The sequence below is a fragment of the Ranitomeya variabilis genome, chromosome 3 (genome assembly GCF_051348905.1).
Source record: "Ranitomeya variabilis isolate aRanVar5 chromosome 3, aRanVar5.hap1, whole genome shotgun sequence".
Lineage (NCBI taxonomy): Eukaryota > Metazoa > Chordata > Amphibia > Anura > Dendrobatidae > Ranitomeya > Ranitomeya variabilis.
In genome coordinates, this window is record NC_135234.1 from 172,122,663 (window position 1) to 172,142,201 (window position 19,539).

The window sequence follows — 19,539 nt, forward strand, 5'->3', positions numbered from 1 at the left end:
AATTAGCAGCAGACTACACTACTTGAAAAAAAAAAAAAAAAAAAAGAACAGTATGAGGCAATGAACCACCCTCCCTGAACTGAATACAACCAGCTATGGATGGCCTATGTGGCTGCACTCAGACTAGAGAGTGGGCTGCACTCACACACACACACACACACAGACCTTGCAGATCGCTGTGAAAACAGCGCTACAAGGCAAAAGCAAGGTGAATAGTAGGTGAACACAGCGGTTGCTAAATTAGCCTTTGGAAAGCACAAAGAAGCAAATCGCTATCTCTAAACTGTCCCTCAGTCAGCAAACAGCGTCCTGTCACTAACTGAATTCACAGCAGAGTGATCGCAAAATGGCGCCAGCGACTTTTAAACTGCAGCATGACATCATTTCAGCAGCCAATCACAGCCTTGCCAGTAGTTTCATGCCCTCCATGCTAAACAGGATGTGCCCACACTTGGAATCATTCTCATTGGCTGAATTTCTGCATTTTGAATCTTTGAACTTCCGATTCCGGTATCCGATACGCGGCAAGTATCGGAATCCCGGTATCGGAATTCCGATACCGCAAGTATCGGCCGATACCCGATACTTGCGGTATCGGAATGCTCAACACTACTTATGACAGGTCACTGATCCACATTTATGGGTTTGCTGATAGATGCTACTGTGCAGGCGCCTCCAGCCCCATTTTAAGAGAGAATTTCTTTTTCTGAATAAATTTATATCACCAAATAAAATAAATGGATATTATAGATGTGATCATGCTGTAGCGCATCTATAATATCCATCTGTAACCGCGCCCCTGGCCCTGAATGACACTGGCTCTACATTATGGCCGGCTGTCAGTAAGGGCTTGGGGTGCGGTTACAGCGGCTGCTCGGTATACTCAGAGTGGTGACTGAACCAGCCCCGCCCCTATGACTGAATATTGAATGCTGGCAGGGAGAATAAAGATCATTTTCTCCCCGCTGCATTCGGCTGTGTGCAGGCGTCGGACAGCATCATAACTCTGTTAACCTGCAGATTAACTGTATATCTGCAGGTTACCAGAATTATTTCTGGTGCTGAAGAGCACTTGGGTTATGCAGCAGGACAATGATCCAAAACACATCCACAAGTCCACCTCTGAATGGCTTAAGAAAAACAAAATTACGACTTCGGAGTGGCTTTGTCATAGTCCTGAGCTTAATCAGATTGAGATGGTGTGGCATGACCTTAAAAAGGCATTTCATGCTCTGAATCCCTCCAATGTGGCTGAACAACAATTCTGCAAAGATGAGTGGGCCAAAATTCTTCCAGAGCGTTGTAAAAGCTTGATTGCAGTTCTTGCTGCTAAAGGTTGTCCATCCAGTTTTTAGGTTTAGGGGTGATCACTTTTTCACACAGGGCCCTGTAGGTTTGGATTTCTTTTTGTATAAAGACCTTCATTTAAAAACTGCATTTTGTGTTTGCTTGTGTTATCTTGGTCTAATATTAACCCCTTCACCCCCGGAGCTTTTTTTCTGTCAATATGGCCATGTGAGGGTTTATTTTTTGTGGGACGAGTTGTACTTTTAAACGACTCCAATGGTTTTACCATGTCGTATACTAGAAATGGAAAAAAAATTTCATGTGCGGTGAAATTGCAAAAAAAGTGCAATCCCACACTTGTTTTTTGTTTGGCTTTTTTGCGAGGTTCATTAAATGCTAAAACTGACCTTCCATTATGATTCTCCAGGTCATTATGAGTTCATAGACACCAAAAATGTCTAGGTTCTTTTTTCTCTAAATGGTGAAAAAAAATCCAAACTTTGCTTAAAAAAAAAAAAAAAAAAAAAAAAAAAAGCGCAATTTTCCAATACCCGTAGCGTCTCCATTTTTTGTGATCTCGGGTTGGGTGAGGGCTTATTTTTTGCTTGCCGATCTGACATTTTTAATAATACTATTTTGTTGCAGATACGTTCTTTTGCTTGCACGTTATTGCATTTTAATGTCGCAGCGACCAAAAAAACGTAATTCTGGCGTTTTTACTTTTTTATTGCTACGCCGTTTAGCAATCAGGTTAATAATTTTTTATTGATAGATCGGGCGATTCTGAACGCAACTATACCAAATATATGTATGTTTGATTTTTGTTTTTTGTTTTATTTTTTGTTTTTTGGGGGGCAAAAGGGGGGTGATTTGAACTTTTAGATTTTTTTATTTTTTTAATATTTTTAAAAACATTTCTCTTTAACTTTTGGCCTGCTTCAATAGTCTCCATAGGAGACTAGAAACTTCCATAGCCCGATCAGCTGTGCTACATAGAGGCGATGACAGTCGGAATGGTATTAGTTAAAAATAAAACTAAGACTCACCTATTTGATTACCCCGCTGCTCACAGTCTGGTATACTTCTTTCTGATTTCTCATGCTGCGCCTCCAAGACTTCCGGTCACATACATCCCCAAATGTCACTGTGCATCATAAGGTCACAACGTGACAATACGACCATATGATGCACAGTGACCTCTGGGCTTGGTGCTTTCAGAAATTCTGGCCTATGGTGAAGAGGCTGGGGATGCGGCAGGTGACGGCGGAAAGAAGAGGACCAATAGAGGATAGATAGTGAGCAGCGAGAAATCCAGAGCAGTCGTTGGTGAGGTATTTTTTTTTTCACCCCTGTTCCAAATTGCAAACATATTCAGGTCACAACCAAACCTACAGAACACATCTAATTCATAACCTGGGGGCTGCCTGTCCTAAATTGTATGTATATCATCTTGTATTTTCAGATATTTTATTAATTTACATATATGCCTTTGCCTGCCAACTATGACTTAACCTGATTACCTCATCCCACAATGCTGAATCTTCAGGCCTTCAAAACGGAATATGTTTAAAACCTTTTACCTCATTTCTGTCTTTACATTTCGTAACCTGTAGAATTTTTTAACCCCTATAGGACACAATTATTGAATTACTGGATCCAACAGCAATATAAGAGATACCAATCACACACCTCGATCCAGGGACAAAAAGGAGCAGGTTACCAGGATAAGTCTGCTGAGCTATTAGTTCAAACACAAACAATATTGAGCCAAATTGGAGAGAAATTGGGTGTAGCACCCTCCCTATGAAAATAGCAGTCTAGTAACTAAGCTAATAAACCAAAAGGCATATATTTTTTGCCGCTCTTTAGTCTTATAGAAAAGGACATCTATAATGATAATATGCTGCACTTAAATAGTACATTAGTATTTGAAGACAGAGCCTCAAATGATTGCTTTAACTTTTTTTGTATGTAAGAAATATTTGAACATCTCCAGAGATCAATTCACAAGTTCAACTCAACACCCTGAAAACTTATCCAAATAATATAGCTCAGCCCAGCTAAATACCAAGTAAAGTACAGTGACATCTGTAATGCTGTCATGTCCCTGCTTCTTCACTTGCATGCTTATCACGGGCTCATAGGTTACTTAGTGAGTAATCTGGCATGATGTAAATGTTATATAGCTAGGAAGAGATTTCTGGCCATTATAATATGGATATATTATGTTCGTCATTGTTTTTTTGTTTTTTTCAAACACTTATAGACATGTCCTGACTCCTGATATTTAGGGCAATGACTCAAATAGCATCGTGTAAAGGTGTGTAATATGACATAATTTTTTTCTACATTTCAGAAAAGCTTTTACTTGTCATCTCCTGGAATAAGGGTATGTTCACACGATAAATTTTTGCCACGTAAGAGACACTGAGACTGCTGTATGTACATCACATAGAAGACACTGAGACTTCTAAATATTCATCACATAAGATACACTAAAGCTGCTATACACACAGCATATAGGAGACACTTAGACGGCTGGGTATACATTATATGGGAGACACTGTGACAGCTTCAAATACATCACATAGAAGGTTCCTAGACTGCTATATATACTTCACATGTAAGACACTGTGACTATTCTGTACATACATCGCATAGGAGACATTAAGTCTATGCTGTTTTCAACACAAATGATACACTGAGACCACAGTATATATCACATATGGTACATTAAGACAGTATATGAAGTGATGTATACAGTACATCACATAGGATACATCAAGACCGCCTTAATAAATACATATAAAATTGCATAGGATTCACTGAGACTGCTTTATATACATTAAATAGGAGACATGAAGTCATTACTTTATATATCACATAGGATACACTGAAACTGTGAAGTGTATATGCAGCGCCCCAGAGTCCTGGTCGTTGCAGTATTGTCGCTCTTCCACAGGGGGGAGTGATGGTACGTCTGATTGCACTAAAAGAGTTCACCTGACCAGGTATCACAGTCACACATTACACTTCACACTCCGGCCACCAGGGGGAGCAAAGGGTTCCATGTATTAGGCCACTCCTCACACTCTGGTAAAACTGGGGGTTGGATAGGAAGTGAGGGAGAAGCTGACTGGGTTTTGCCCAGGTAACATCTAGTGAGAGGAGAGCATTGCTTGGGAAGATCCAGGGGGGTCACTGTCAGGGGTGGGATCCTGACAGTGGCCTAGCAAAAGGACAGATCGTTACGGAGCTGTGCCTGCACCTCATTGCGGCGGCATCTTCAGAAAGGACATGAAGCGAGGTATATTGTGGAGAAGTGAGAAACGAGATCACAGCACAAAGGCGAAAGAACCAGAAGGAGTCGTGTCCCGAGATCGGCAACATCCTTCAGAGGCGCGTAGCCGGCGGCCGGAACGCCAAGGAAGTAATAGGCTCTATGCATTACTTCGAACTACGGCAGGGCAGTTAACTTTAGTTTGGCTGTCTCACCTTTTACACCTAATGAAGACAACGGAGGCAATTGTGGGAGTGGGGCGTCTCTAGGGTCCCTATAAAATAACTCCAGGCCTACCCCGTCATACAGGTGCGTCCTATCCATATCATCTGGGGGACGGAGAGAAAGAACAGAAACAAACATGACAGTTGTGAGGACTATCCCGTGGTCCTCAGCAGGGAAGTACTACAACACCCAGGCGCTAGTAGGTAGGCTACTGATTTCCACCTGCAAAGGGAACTCTGGATGTGCCTTCGGACCGGCCGGTCTCAGCCAGCCCTGTTAGCAGTGCTCTGGATTGCGGATGCCGAAGCCTTCAGTAAAGAGGTAAAGAGACTGCAACCCTGTGTCCTTGTCATTTACTGCAACCTACACCACCACCTACTCCTTTTATTGGGCGCCCCTTAGCAGGGCCACGGACCGGGTCGGGCCACCGTGACATTCCCAGAACTGAGAGACCCGATACCGAGTACCCCGCTGCCCTGCGTCTGGGGGCCGCTCCAAATTTTGGCGTCACGAACAGGATCTACTTAAGCCTGAAGAATCAGGTCATGTGTGCCTTGGAACTGTGACTGAATTGTGCTTGAATCATGATTTATTGCAAAGACTGTGTATTGCTATTTGCCGCCAAAAGTTCCCACCAAAACCGCTGCCATTACAGCGCAACGCGGAGCGCAGAGGAAGAAGAAGGGCGTGCCATGGGAGGAGACTATCAAAGCAGCGCCAAAAGTGATGACCACCCCCTCCGACTACTGCTGCAAGAAGACGACGTACCCCGAAGTACAGGAGGACTGCCCCCTGATTTGCTGCGGCGGGAACCAAGACAAGAAGGAGCTCCACCCTCGGAAAATTGCAGAGCCAGGGGGAAGGGGAAGCTGCCGACCTCAAAACAGCGAGGGTGACCAGCGAGTACCTGAACGACAACGAAGTGATCCCGGATTATCCCCACCGGCAGGAAGCGGAGCCGAACCCACCACAGCTGGAGGATCCGAACTTCTTGGAGCCGCAGACGGGTGAGCCGAGCCAACCTATCCCGGACACGGAGCCAGCCGATGTGAAGCAATTGAAGTCGGGGCTGTCCCAGAGGGTCGCCTTGGAAGAACCGCGGTCCGAACCGCTGCTGACTCCAGTGTCCTCATCAGTGGAACAGAACGGCATCGGTGGAACCACATCAGATGCAGGTATGGAAAGCGCCCCTGCTCGCCCGACCGATCCTGCTCCCGTGACCGCTCCCCATCCCGACAGTGACCGATTCCTTGCCGCTGAGCTGGTAGTGGTAACCCCCGATACTATGGAGAAGCTGGTGCCTCCGTTACCGACAACTATGGGAGAACCGCTAGATGTGAGCTCAGAGGGGTGATCTTCCAATGGGATACCCCAAGGATTGGACCAGACGGGGCCAGGCAGGAGGGCCTCAGCATTGCTGTGCTCACCTGGCAACAATATAAACAATGCTTAATTCTACACTGGAAAAACCGAAAAGAGACAGAACAAAGTGACCCACCGAAAGTACAAAACTCAAAGACTGAGCGCGGTAAGAAGAATTTGGTAAAACAGGGGACTGTACTAGCCTTTCACCCGAAACGGGGTTGGGGCTCTATACAAGAACCGGGACTGCCGACTGAAGTCTTCTTTACCAGCTACAATGTGAAGACCCCATTCCGCAACAGATGTGACGATCCACTACTATGTAAAGGAGACCAGGTGACCTACACTCGCCATCGGAGTGCGCAAGGATGGTGTGCTCGGAACGTCCAACGATACGAGCCTGCAGTGGCGCCATCTGCTGTCCTGACTACGCCTAACTCTGACCTGACAAATTCTACTACTATCACCACTGTGTGCATAATTGCCGCTACTGAACTTGCTACCAAAGCTGACATTTGAATTCAGACCCCTGGTGACCTGACCGCACCTGAGAGACGAACCACTGATACTGACACTGCATCGGATGAGGACACGGAATCGAAGCTTTCCCAGTGAGGAAGCGTCCGTTACCGACTGATGCCTTGCAACCTACTATGAGAAGAGACCTCAGAACTGGAACAACTGTAAATAGTTATATGTTTGTTTTTCCTGTCTTGCTGCTTTAAACCCGACCGGGGTTACTTCTTAAAGGGATCCCTTTGTTGACCCGGGATCCCTATTGTTTTATGTTTTTGCACAAGTTCTCCACGTTTATCAAAGATTGCCGAATCATGGACAGTGAATGATTCACAAACTGATGTTGTATATAGTTTGCACCTTCTTAAAGGTGCCCCCTACTGGTTTTACAAAAAGAAGAGCTTTTTGAAGAGACTGTTCCTGGCTACAGCACAGAAGTTCTTGCTTTTAAACGGACTTGCAGATTGAGACTCTGCACTACCTCAAAGAGACTTGGGTCCCTCTTAAAGGGAATGTTTAATCGTTGCACTTAGTTTATGCCATAGTGGTGCCTTAAGAAAGTTGAATAGTAATAATGTTTACATAGGAATAATATGTAGTTAGTTAGATAGTGATAGGAATTGTTAATGATGAACCTTAGAGATTGAGGACAAGAGAGAATTGAAAGCTGACTTTCAATAAAGTGAACCCGTAGGGGTTAGTGAGTCCTCCAGAAAGCCATAGAGAGATGGTTGGTAGATTTTGCACTTAGGAAAGAGAAAATAAAGAAAAAGTTAATTTATATTGTAGAGTTTTATACCAAGCCTTTAGTGGGTTAAGCCTGCATGCCCTTAAAGGAAAAGTTAAATTATTGTTCAGAATTTGCACTTAGTAGATAGAATGCCCGGCTGGGTAATGATGGTTATTTATAGTAGTTAATCATAAGTGTTATGTAAAAACTTAAGCCCAATATAAATATGTTTTTGTTTGTAACGTTCAAGCGTCCTCACCTCCCATAAAGGGAAGCACTGTTAAAATTTACTTGTTTACAGCATTCTAAAATTTTGTATGTCTTTTGCTAACATGTGTTGTTGTTCTTCTTTTCCCAGTCAGGGAGTCCTGGATTTAACCGGGGGGAGTGCAGCGCCCCAGAGTCCTGGTCGTTACAGTATCATTGCTCTGCCGCTAAGGGGAGTGATAGTACGTCTGATTGCACTAAAAGAGTTCACCTGACCAGGTATCACAGTCACACATTACACTTCACACTCTGGCCACCAGGGGGAGCAAAGGGTTCTATGTATTAGGCCACTCCTCACACTCTGGTAAAACTGGGGGTTGGATAGGAAGTTAGGGAGAAGCTGACTGGGTTTTGCCCAGGTAACATCTAGTGAGAGGAGAGCATTGCTTGGGAAGATCCAGGGGGGTCCCTGTCAGGGGTGGGATCCTGACAGTGGCCTACCAAAAGGACAGATCGTTACGGAGCCGCGCCTGCACCTCATTGCGGCGGCATCTTCAGAAAGGACACGAAGCGAGGTATATTGTGGAGAAGTGAGAAACGAGATCACAGCACAAAGGCGAAAGAACCAGAAGGAGTCGTGCCCCGAGATCGGCAACATCCTTCTGAGGCGCGTAGCCGGCGGCCGGAACGCCGTGGAAGTAATAGGCTCTACGCATTACTTCGAACTACGGCAGGGCAGTTAACTTTAGGTTGGCTGTCTCACCTTCTACACCTAATGAAGACAACGGAGGCAATTGTGAGAGAGGGGTGTCTCTAGGGTACCTATAAAATAACTCCAGGCCTACCCCGTCATACGGGTGCGTCCTATCCATATCATCTGGGGGACGGAGGGAAAGAACAGAAACAAACACGACAGTTGTGAGGACTATCCCGTGGTGCTCAGCAGGGAAGTACTACAACACCCAGGCGCTAGTAGGTAGGCTACTGATTTCCACCTGCAAAGGGAACTCTGGATGTGCCTTCGGACCAGCCGGTCTCAGCCAGCCCTGTTAGCAGTGCTCTGGATTGCGGATGCCGAAGCCTTCAGTAAAGAGGTAAAGAGACTGCAACCCTGTGTCCTTGTCATTTACTGCAACCTACACCACCACCTACTCCTTTTATTGGGCGCCCCTTAGCAGGGCCACGGACCGGTTCGGGCCACCATGACATTCCCAGAACTGAGAGACCCGGTACCGAGTACCCCACTGCCCTGCGTCTGGGAGCCGCTCCATATACATTACATAGGATACACTGAGACACTGCTGTATATAAATAATATAAGGTACACTGTGACTGCTGTCGGATACTGAGACTGCTGTATATACTTCAGATAGGAGACACTGAGACTGCTGTATATGCATAATATAAGTGAGACACTTCGACTGCTGCATACATCACATAGGAAACAGTATGACACCTGCATACATCACATAGGAGATTGCTGCATACATGTCATAGGTCGAAGTGCAAATTACGCTAGCTATGCCCACAAAGAACATCCTCATCCTGACCAGTGTTGGACGTAAGCCAGTGTTAAAAATTTCCGGACGTTAACCCAAGCACTGCGGTTCATCGAATCTGCAATGCAAAAAGACCAGATTAAATGACATTGTCGGCCATTTTCAGCCCATGGCTGGAAGTTCTCCATCCCTGCCCAACGCCAACAAATATGCATGCCTGACCATTTTATTTTATTCTAGTTAGCAGTGTTTGGCAGAAGAAAGTGCTTTGACCCCTTGGTAATATAATATTAGTAAAATACAATATTAGTGGTACTTATTTTTGACACGTTAGAATTTAATTATTTGCAAGTCCAATTTAAAGCATTTCAAAGTCCTATATCATTATGTTCATAATCCCTTTTTATCCCTCATTATAGTGACACCCTAGTTTCAGTTTCCCTACTAATTTCTGTCGGCCACACCTGGTTGCAATGGTGACCAGCAGCCATCGATGACTTCAAACCTTCAAACATCAGCAGTGAAGAAGCCGCCATGGATCCTTGCTTGAAGTTAAATGTATATCTTTCTTGGCCATTGTATTGTTCCTGGCTCTGTTCCTCACACAATTTATGAATTTGGCACTCATCCTATATATGCTGCTGTCTCTTATTTTGGATTCCTGTCTTATTCTTGTGATTCGACTTCTGGTTTCGACCCCAGGTCTGTTTTCTGATTGCATAACTGTCCCAGACTCTGGATTGCTGCATCTTGACTGCTATTTTGTCAACATCAGCTTTGTTCTTGGCTGCAGTGGGCTCACCACAGATTGGTGACTATGCTGAGGACCACAACCTGGGAATATGACCAGAAAGGTACATATCTCCCTGCAGCAGTAGAATGTGAAGTATGAGGAGATACCTTTTTACACGGGCTAATGATCGGCCAAATGAACATTCATAAGCACGTGCATTCCTAATTATCATTCTGTGTAAACATGTCAGCGATAAGTCAACAAAAGAGCTTGCTGCCTGATTTTGTCTTTTACATAGTGCAAAAAAATCATTGTTTGGTCAGCAGCATATTCCCTCGTGTAAAAAAGGGATGTGCTGCAGAGAATTTGAAAACTGTAAAGGGCCAACACTGTCGTTATGACTGCTCATATACTTTTCTACTAGTCCCTGCATGTCATCTGTCTCAAATGGTCCCCTTACCTGGAGCACTATGGAACGCACGCTCCGTCTGCAACAAACTGCCATTTATCCATGACCTCTTCATCACCACTAAACTCTCCTTCCTTGGCATCACTGAAACCTGGCTCACCCCCTCTGACTCGGCCTCTCCAGCTGCGCTTTCCTATGGCGGATTCCACCTCTCTCACACCCCTCGCTCCACCAACAAACGTGGTGGAGGAGTTGGCTTGCTCCTGTCCGACACCTGCTCCTTCACTCCAATCCCGCTACCACCCTCCGCTACTCTTCCCTCGTTTGAGGTGCACTCTGTCCGCATCTATTCCCCCTCCAACCTCCAGCTGGCTGTCATCTACTGCCCCCCAGAACTAGCCATCTCCATCTTTCTCGACCACTTCACCACCTGGCTACTTCACTTTCTCTCTGTTGACATCCCCACTATAATCATGGGTGATTTTAATATCCCCATTGACACTTCCACCTCAGCTGCCTCTAAACTTTTATCACTGACTGCCTCCTTTGGCCTCACTCAATGGTCCTCTGAGGCCATTCACAAAGATGGCCACACGCTGGAACTCATCTTTACCCGCCTCTGCTCCCTTACTAATCTTATTAACACACCCCTCCCCCTGTCTGACCACAACCTACTGACATTCTCTTCCCTCTCCTCTCCTAGTGTGCAACGCCCACTCCACAAACTCACTCACCCTCGCAGAAATCTCAAACATCTCAACTTACAATCACTCTCTGAGTCCCTTCTCCCTCTTTACATACATAGCCTCCCTTCATGACACAGATGCTGCTGCCACTTTTTATAACACAATAACAGCAACACTCAATTCGGCCGCCCCTGATCATGCATAGCAAAACTCGTACACTCAACAGGCAGCGTTGGCTGACCAGCCTGACCAAAGAACTGAGACGGGCTTCTAGGATCGCTGAGCGGAGAAGGAAGTGATCCCACTTTGCCGACCACTTCACTGCATACAAGCAGTCCCTCGCCAGCTTCAAGTCCACGCTCACTGCCGCAAATCAAACTTACTTCTCATCTCTCATATCCTCCCTGTCTCACAACCCTAAACAGCTTTTCAATACTTTCAATTCTCCACTCCGTCCCACTGCACCCCCTCCCTCCCCTCTCATTTCTGCTGAAGACTTTGCCTCTTTCTTTAAACAGAAGATCGATACGATCAGAGAAAGCTTTGGCCCACAGCGCCCACTGCCCCTCTTAGCTGCTCAACCCTGCTCCTCCAAAACCAGCTTCTCCACCATGACAGAAGATCAGCACTCCACCCTCCTGTCAAGATCACACCTCCCCACCTGCACGCTCGACCCACTCTCATCCCACCTAATCCCTAACCTTTCCACGGTCTTCATCCCAACCCTAACACACCTCTTCAACCTATCACTCACAACAGGTGTCTTACCCTCAACCTTCAAGCATGCCAAGATCACACCCATCCTCAAAAAGCCCTCCCTCGAACCATCCTCTGTGTCTAGCTATCGCCCGATATCTCTTCTCCCTTATGCCTCCAAACTACTGGAGCAACACGTCCCTCTTGAACAGTCCTCCCACCTCTCCTCCTGTTCCCTCTTTGATCGGTTACAATCTGGCTTCCGTCCCCATCACGCAACTGAAACTGCCCTAACTAAAGTCACCAATGACCTACTAACTGCCATGAGCAAGCAACACTATTCTGTCCTCCTTCTCCTGGACCTGTCTTCTGCCTTCGACACTGTGGACCACTCCCTTCTGCTACAGATCCTCTCATCTCTTGGCATCACAGAATTGGCCCTATCCTGGATCTCTTCATATCTGACAGACCGAACATTCAGTGTCTCCCTCCCCCACACCACCTCCTCACTTCGCCCCTTGTCAGTTGGTGTTCCTCAAGGCTCTGTTCTAGGACCCCTACTCTTCTTCATCTACACCTTTGGCCTTGGACAGCTCATAGAATCCCATGGTTTGCAGTACCATCTCTACGCCGATGACACGCAGATCTACCTATCCGGACCTGACCTCACCTCCTTACTTACCAAAATCCCGCACTGTCTGTCTGCTATTTCAGCCTTCTTTTCTGCTCGCTTTCTACAACTGAAAATGGACAAAGCAGAATTCATCATCTTTCCCCCATCTCACTCTACCCCTCCACCAGACCTACTCTATCCATCAATGTCAATGGCTGCTCACTTTCCCCAGTACCACACGCCCGCTGCCTCGGGGTGATCCTCGACGCTGCCCTCTCTTTCAAGCCACATATCCAAGCCCTTGCCTCCTCCTGCCATCTCAAACTCAAAAATATTTCCCAGATCCGCGCATTCCTTGACGGCGACACCACAAAAACACTAGTGCATGACCTTATCATCTCCCGCATTGTCTAATGCAACCTCCTACTCTATGGACTCCCCTCTAACACTCTAGCACCACTCCAATCCATCCTACACTCTGCTGCCCGACTAATCTACCTGTCTCCCTGCTATTTCCCAGCCTCTCCCCTATGCCAAGCCCTTCACTGGCTTCCTATCGCTCAGAGACTCCAGTTCAAAACTCTCACAATGACGTACAACGCCATCCACAACCTATCTCCTCCATACATCTGTGACATGGTCTCCCGGTATCTACCTACACGCAACCTCCAATCCTCTCAAGACCTCCTTCTCTACTACCCTCTCATCTCTTCTTTCCACAACCGCATCAAAGACTTCTCCTGTGCTTCCCCCATACTCTGGGACTCTCTACCCCAACACATCAGACTCTCGCCTACCATAGAAACCTTCAAAAAGAACCAGAAGACTCATCTCTTCCGACAAGCCTACAGCCTGCAGTGATCCTCAACCTACTGAACCGCCATACAACCTGCTCTACCCTCTCCTAGTGCATCCTCACCCATCCCCTGCAAACTGTGAGCCCTCGCGGGCAGGGTCCTCCCTCCTCATGTACCTGTGTGCCTTGTTTTTTGCTAATGTTTACTGTATTTGTCTATATTTGCCCTGTATTCACATGTAAAGCGCCATGGAATAAATGGCGCTATAAAAATGTAATAATAATAACTTGCCAGGAAAATACTATGAACCATTCTGCAAAATGATGTGAATATCAAACCCACAATGCTAGTTTGGGGGCATTCCTTGGCATTTTGGAGGTATTCTGTGGCTTTCCTGATGGTGGTGCCTAAATGTCTGGATTTTTGTATTGTAAATGATGGTAAAGTTGCCCATGGAGATAATTGCTACATATAAATGGAAATGTAAAACAGCGCTAATTTATTTGCTATCTAGTTTACTGGTGTTTGTTACGGCATATCTAATAGGTTAAGAGAACCCTTGCACGGACCTACCGTCAACACTAAACACCCCCATACTGAGAGACATTTACTGATCAGTGATACAGCAGAAGGAACAAATAGGCAACAGGTAAACCCTGCATGTGTTGTGGCTGTGGAACAGACATGAGACATGCAGTGTCGGGGACTTGAGAACCCCAAAGACGCTCGTTTGCACCTGAGAATGCTGTGGATAACACCTTATCCAAGCACGTTCGCTCATCACTAGTGCTGAGTGTTGGACCCCGAGATCAGATATTGATGAAGATCCCTCCTAAGGATAGGTCATCAATGTTATATGCCAAGACAGTCTCTTTATTCTGAATTATTTTATCCCAAAGTACACTTGGCAAGAGTTAAACCATCGTGAACTGGGCAATCACTAGGTCAATGTGGAAATTTTGGAGCATAAATGCTCTACATTCAGATTTTTTCTAGTTGGCTATTATCAACAATGAGCAACAACGTGGCTGTCCAGGGAATGGAGAGAGAGAAGTGGGGAGCCCTAGTAGATTACCGTACCGCCATTGTCATCTCAGGCGTGCAGAGCCCAAGATGATAAACTCAGAGTGCAGTAACCAATGACAAACTCATCTTGAGAGCAGCACTATCAATAGGAACCTGCAGCATTGACCAAGATGTCAATTCTGCCCATGGCTGCATTGCTTATCTAACTCACTGGACAGGTGCTCACTGTGCAAGAAGAAGCGGCAGTGGGAATGGTGGGGGTGAAATTTTGCACCCCCTCAGAATAGAGTTTCCGGTCCGCCCTCGGTACACCACTGACAAGTTCATCTCTGCTGCACGAGTATAAATGAATGGGATCATACATACTGGGACAGAAATACAACAGTTGCCAAGGAGCTGTAACAGCTGACTATATACACTGAAAGGAATAGGTCTGGGCATGTTCTGCACTCGCTGTCATTGTCAGTCCTTAAACTTCTCATCTGAAGTCATAAACTGAAGATAAGGAAATGAGCAGCACAGCTGCTGTGTAGAAACAGAAAAAATAACTAACATTCTTTCATTTTCATTTCATGATGTCAGAGTTGTGGGCACCTACATAAATTCTCCGTAACGCCACCATTTAACCATATACTGTATTATGCTGAAATGTTCTTCCTTATATCTACATTCTGCTTATTTAGATTCCCATGTACAGTACTGTGCAAAAGTTTTATGTAGGTGAAAAAAAAATGCTGCAATGTAAGAATACTTTCAAAAATAGAAATGCTAATAGTTTATTTTTATCAGCTAATAAAATGGAAATGAATGAACAAAATAGAAATGAAAGCAATAGTTGATGTGATCGACCTTGGCTTTGAAAACAGCATCAGCTCTTCTACATAGACTTAGGGCTCATGCAGACGAGCGTAAAAATCGGACGTGTGCTATCTGATTTTTTATTGGCTAGCACACGGATCCATGTTATTTAATAGGGCTCTTTAAATGCTTGATCATCTTCTAGGACCGGGCATCCGTGAGAAAGAAATCGCAGCATGCACTACTTTCTTCCAAGTCTGGGATGAGACTCACATTCAAGTCTCTGGGTGCAAGAAAAAAAATCGGATCATGAGAATAACATCTGATTTTTATGGATACATTGCAATTCTGTAACTTAGTAAACTTTAGATGGTTAATACCCCCTGCTGTAAAAAAAAGGATTGTATACAAATGACAAGTGAAAATAATGTTCCCATTTTTCTGAATGAAACTCTGATCGATTTTTTTGAGACAGTCATGTGAACCTACCCTTTAAGGTAATTCAACACAGACTTGATGATGTTGAGATCAGGGGCATATAAACACAGGGTGGGCCATGTATATGGATAAACCTAATAAAATGGGACTGGTTGGTGATATCAACTTCCTGTTTGTGGCACATTAGTATATGGGAGGGGGGAAACTTTTCAAGATGGCTGGTGACCATGGCGGCCATTTTGAAGTCGGCCATTTTAGATCCAACTTTATAAATGGCCAACCCAGGTGTATCCATATAAATGGCCCACCCTATACAATATCATTCACTTTCAGGACTCCTTCGGGCCTCATTCACAGACATGTGAGTAGCATTATAGATTATAATGGGTATGTGTTCTATCCATGAATCAAATAGATATAACGTAATGTATAAGAAGGAGGTGTGTGAATGAGGCCTTATGAAGATAGTTCTTATAGCAGGACAAAAAAGTTGGCAGGCATGTAAAAATATCAGACCGCTGTTAACCTGTGTCTTGGATCTTGGTTTTATCAGTGTTTGGTCCCTTTTTATTATCAATCTTTCATCAGTACTTTTCACATATGACTAAAAAAGAAATGTTAATCACAGATGACATCCATGTGCTGTCTGTCATTTGCATGAAACCATGGGTAAATTTCTCTTGATCCGCAAAAAAACATTGACATGAGGACAGCCCCATAGAACATAATGGCTACATGCAAAACACTGATAGAACATGTAGTTGATTCATGGACGTCTTAATGAGGCCTAAATGTGAATTTCGTCAGCATAAGCATTAAAGCCACACATTATTCCCAAGAATTGTCATTTTTATGCAATATGGTTTTCGGCCACACAGTTGTTTTTTTTAGGGAAGGCATGTAAAATAAAACTGTTTAATGCGTCAACCCCTTCACGACCTATGACGTATAGGTGCCTTTTTTTTTTTTTTTTTTTACAAACTTTGGAATTTTTTTCACCACGTAACAAGAACTTGTCAGCAGGACTTAGCCCTACAAACTAAAGGCATCGAAATAATGGGGTTGTGATGCTGATTAATATGATACCTAATGTAAAGGGATCCGCTCAGTGACTGAAGAATACTCACCTTACAAAATTTTCATAAAATTACATCTTCTGTGCTTCTGTGTGTGTTTCGGGGCAGGGTCTTCTTCTGGTTCTCTGTCCCCCACCAGCCTCCTCTGCTAATTGTGGGGGGGAGCCATGCATACGAGAGGACCGGGGTAGCCACACAGTGCAGGACAGGATGGGGGGAGCCACACACTGCAGGACAGGATGGGGGGACCCACACAGAGCAGGGCAGGGATGAGGGGACAATGCATACCCAGCTTATAGAAACAAAGTCCAGCTCACCATACCGACATTCCCCAGGTCTCGGAGCACGGAACCGCTGTGTCAGGGCGTGGATAAACAGGAAGAAGAAAGGAGATCCAGCTCAACGATGTAGTGAAAAATCCATAGCTTTATTTCACTTCAAAATGAATCATGATCATGATTAAGGGTGCTTAGGCACCGGAAACGCGTTGATCTTGGTTTTTAATCTTCTTATGTGCTGATGTTTTATCCTTTCACGATGCTATTTTGAAGTGAAATAAAGCTATGGATTTTTCACTACATCGTTGAGCTGGATCTCCTTTCTTCTTCATACCCAGCTTATACTTGAGTCAATAAGCTTAGCCAATTTTCTGTGGCAAAATTAGGTGCCTCGGCTTATACTCTGGTCAGCTTATACTCAAGTATAAACGGCGAATTTACCTTCAAAGGGAAATCCAGCTAGAATGGTGTGATACATGTGAGACCTCATTAGTACAGTTTATGATCTTTGATTTGAGTGGCCCTTTGCCCAGAATGGTCTGAATACTTATGACCATGTGATATTTCAGTTTTTCTTTTTTATTAAATCTGCAAAAATTTCTACATTTCTGATTTTTTTCAGTCAGGATGGGGTGCAAAGTGTACATTAATGTGAAAAAAAATGAACTTTTTTGAATTTACCAAATGGCCGCAATGAGCCAAAGAGTGAAAAATTTAAAGGGGTCTGAATACTTTCCGTGCCCACTATAGGTCTGGTTGATTGGTATGTGGGCTAGGTAGAAAGTATGTGAGCCCAGATATCCCTGGTGCACATGCTCATACAGGAGCTTAGTGCTTCTGCCTCTTGGAATCAGCTCTTTGCCCTGCAACAACAAAAACAGTATTTTTTAAGTGATCTGTGGGGTTCTCAGGATTTGAACCCTCAAGGATCTGCATGACGGTAAGGATATAGACACATTTTAAGCTGCAGCACATTGATGTAAGGAAAAACAATGCCCTAGAGAGCAATGGTGAAAGGAACTGTGAAAGTGACATACAGCTAGTAAATGGTGGGAAACTGTAGGGCAGTGTTACCCAATCTATTGCTCTTGAGCTCTTACAAATGCATCTCTGTAACTCTCTCTTCCTGTCTCAGTCTGTTCTTCAGGATCACGCTATCTCTGCCCCGGTCTCCTTTCCCTCATGACACAGAACACCCACATCATGCAGCCTTGCTGAGCAATCAGAGGAGACATCTGCTCTAGCTGCAAGCTAGACTCTGTCTGATTTACTCACTGCCAGGAAGTCCTATCTGATTTTGCTACATAGACCCTCCTTCTCTAGGCTAGTCCCAACTCTTAACTCTATCTTACCCTACTCACTGTCTGTTGCTGGCCAGAACACAGCTTGGTCACAGTACAGTGAAACACATTACACCTTACATCATAACCATAACATTGATGCCTTCAAGGGGGAACAGAGCAATAAGTCCATCTCCTTACACATGCACTTTAAAAAATATTTGACCAAGTGCTCAGACTGCTGAAATCCAAATTTGCTTGGTAACGTTGATGAACCCTGCAATAGTTTGAAACACTTGTTGTTTAGGATCACAAACTCTGGGACAACAAGATGGAGCTGCAGTATGCAGTGTCTTTTGCCCTTATACTATGTGATCGAGAGATGAAGGGCGGCATTTTTTGTTTTGAGTATCACCAATGTCTTACATTGGTCCGTTCCAATGGTCATCGCTGGTCTAGGTCTTGCACCTCCTCTCTTTTTATGATTGCCTTCCTCCTTCTCTGCTTCATGAGGCAACCTAAATCATCCACACAGTGTGCAGCATCGTGCTACAGTGCAAGCATGCCTCTCTGCAGAGCAAAGTACTGCAATGCACAGGTCAAAGAGCGCCGGCGCATGTGTACTGCAGTACTTTACGCTGCACTCGACAGGAGTGCAATGCAGGACACTGTGTAGGTGACATAGGATGTGTAACCCACATAAAGGATGGCAATCACGTGTAACCCACATAAAGGATGGCAATCACAAGAAGAGAGGCAGTGCCAGACCAAGACCAGAGATGCCCATCAGACCGGACCGCCCCGCAGAAGAGTATAATAAAAGGTATTTTTCTTGTCTTGTAGGTTGGATTGGGGGCAGATATAAAGCATATTAGAATGCTGTATATCAGGCTTGAAAGGTGGTGGCTATATCTCACATATTAAATGCCTAATGACAGGTTCCCTTTAAGTCATGCCCCTTAAACCACCCAGGATTGCCCCTCAGGTGCCAAAAGATGGTTCCAGCCTGCCACTTTTCTAGTTCACTTTGGACATGCAAATTTACTATTCAGGGTCCCAAGAAAGATGGGTGACAAACTACATGGAGTGTAACAGAGACTCCTGAATACTCAGGATTTTGCTCTATGAAAAGTAAAGAATGCTATAAAATAAGGTAATAACTGTTATATATTTGTTGAACCACCAACTCTCCAGTGTCATCGCCTCAGTGGTCACCAGCCATATATGCTTCCATCAAACTGCAGCGCTGGTAATCGGTGATGCTGTGAGCACAAGTGCAATCATTATTTCTATTTTTTTACTCCTTTTAGGATCTTAAGAACAGAAATGTTGCAATACAGGATCCATTCATTTGAATGGGACTGGAGACAGCAAAATGTCTCGTTTGTCTCCTTTCCAACTGCTGTTTTTTAGCCCAAATAAAAGCATTTTTTTTTTAACATTAAAAACTATGGGAAGCGGATCCCAACAGGTCATCGTTATGTCTTCCGACAACGGATCCGCAGTTCAGATCATAGCAGAACATTAGAGGGGCCAGTGCAAAGATGGATAGAAAATGGAACTCAAAACGCACATTATTTCTAATGCTGTGGCAGCTAAAGGT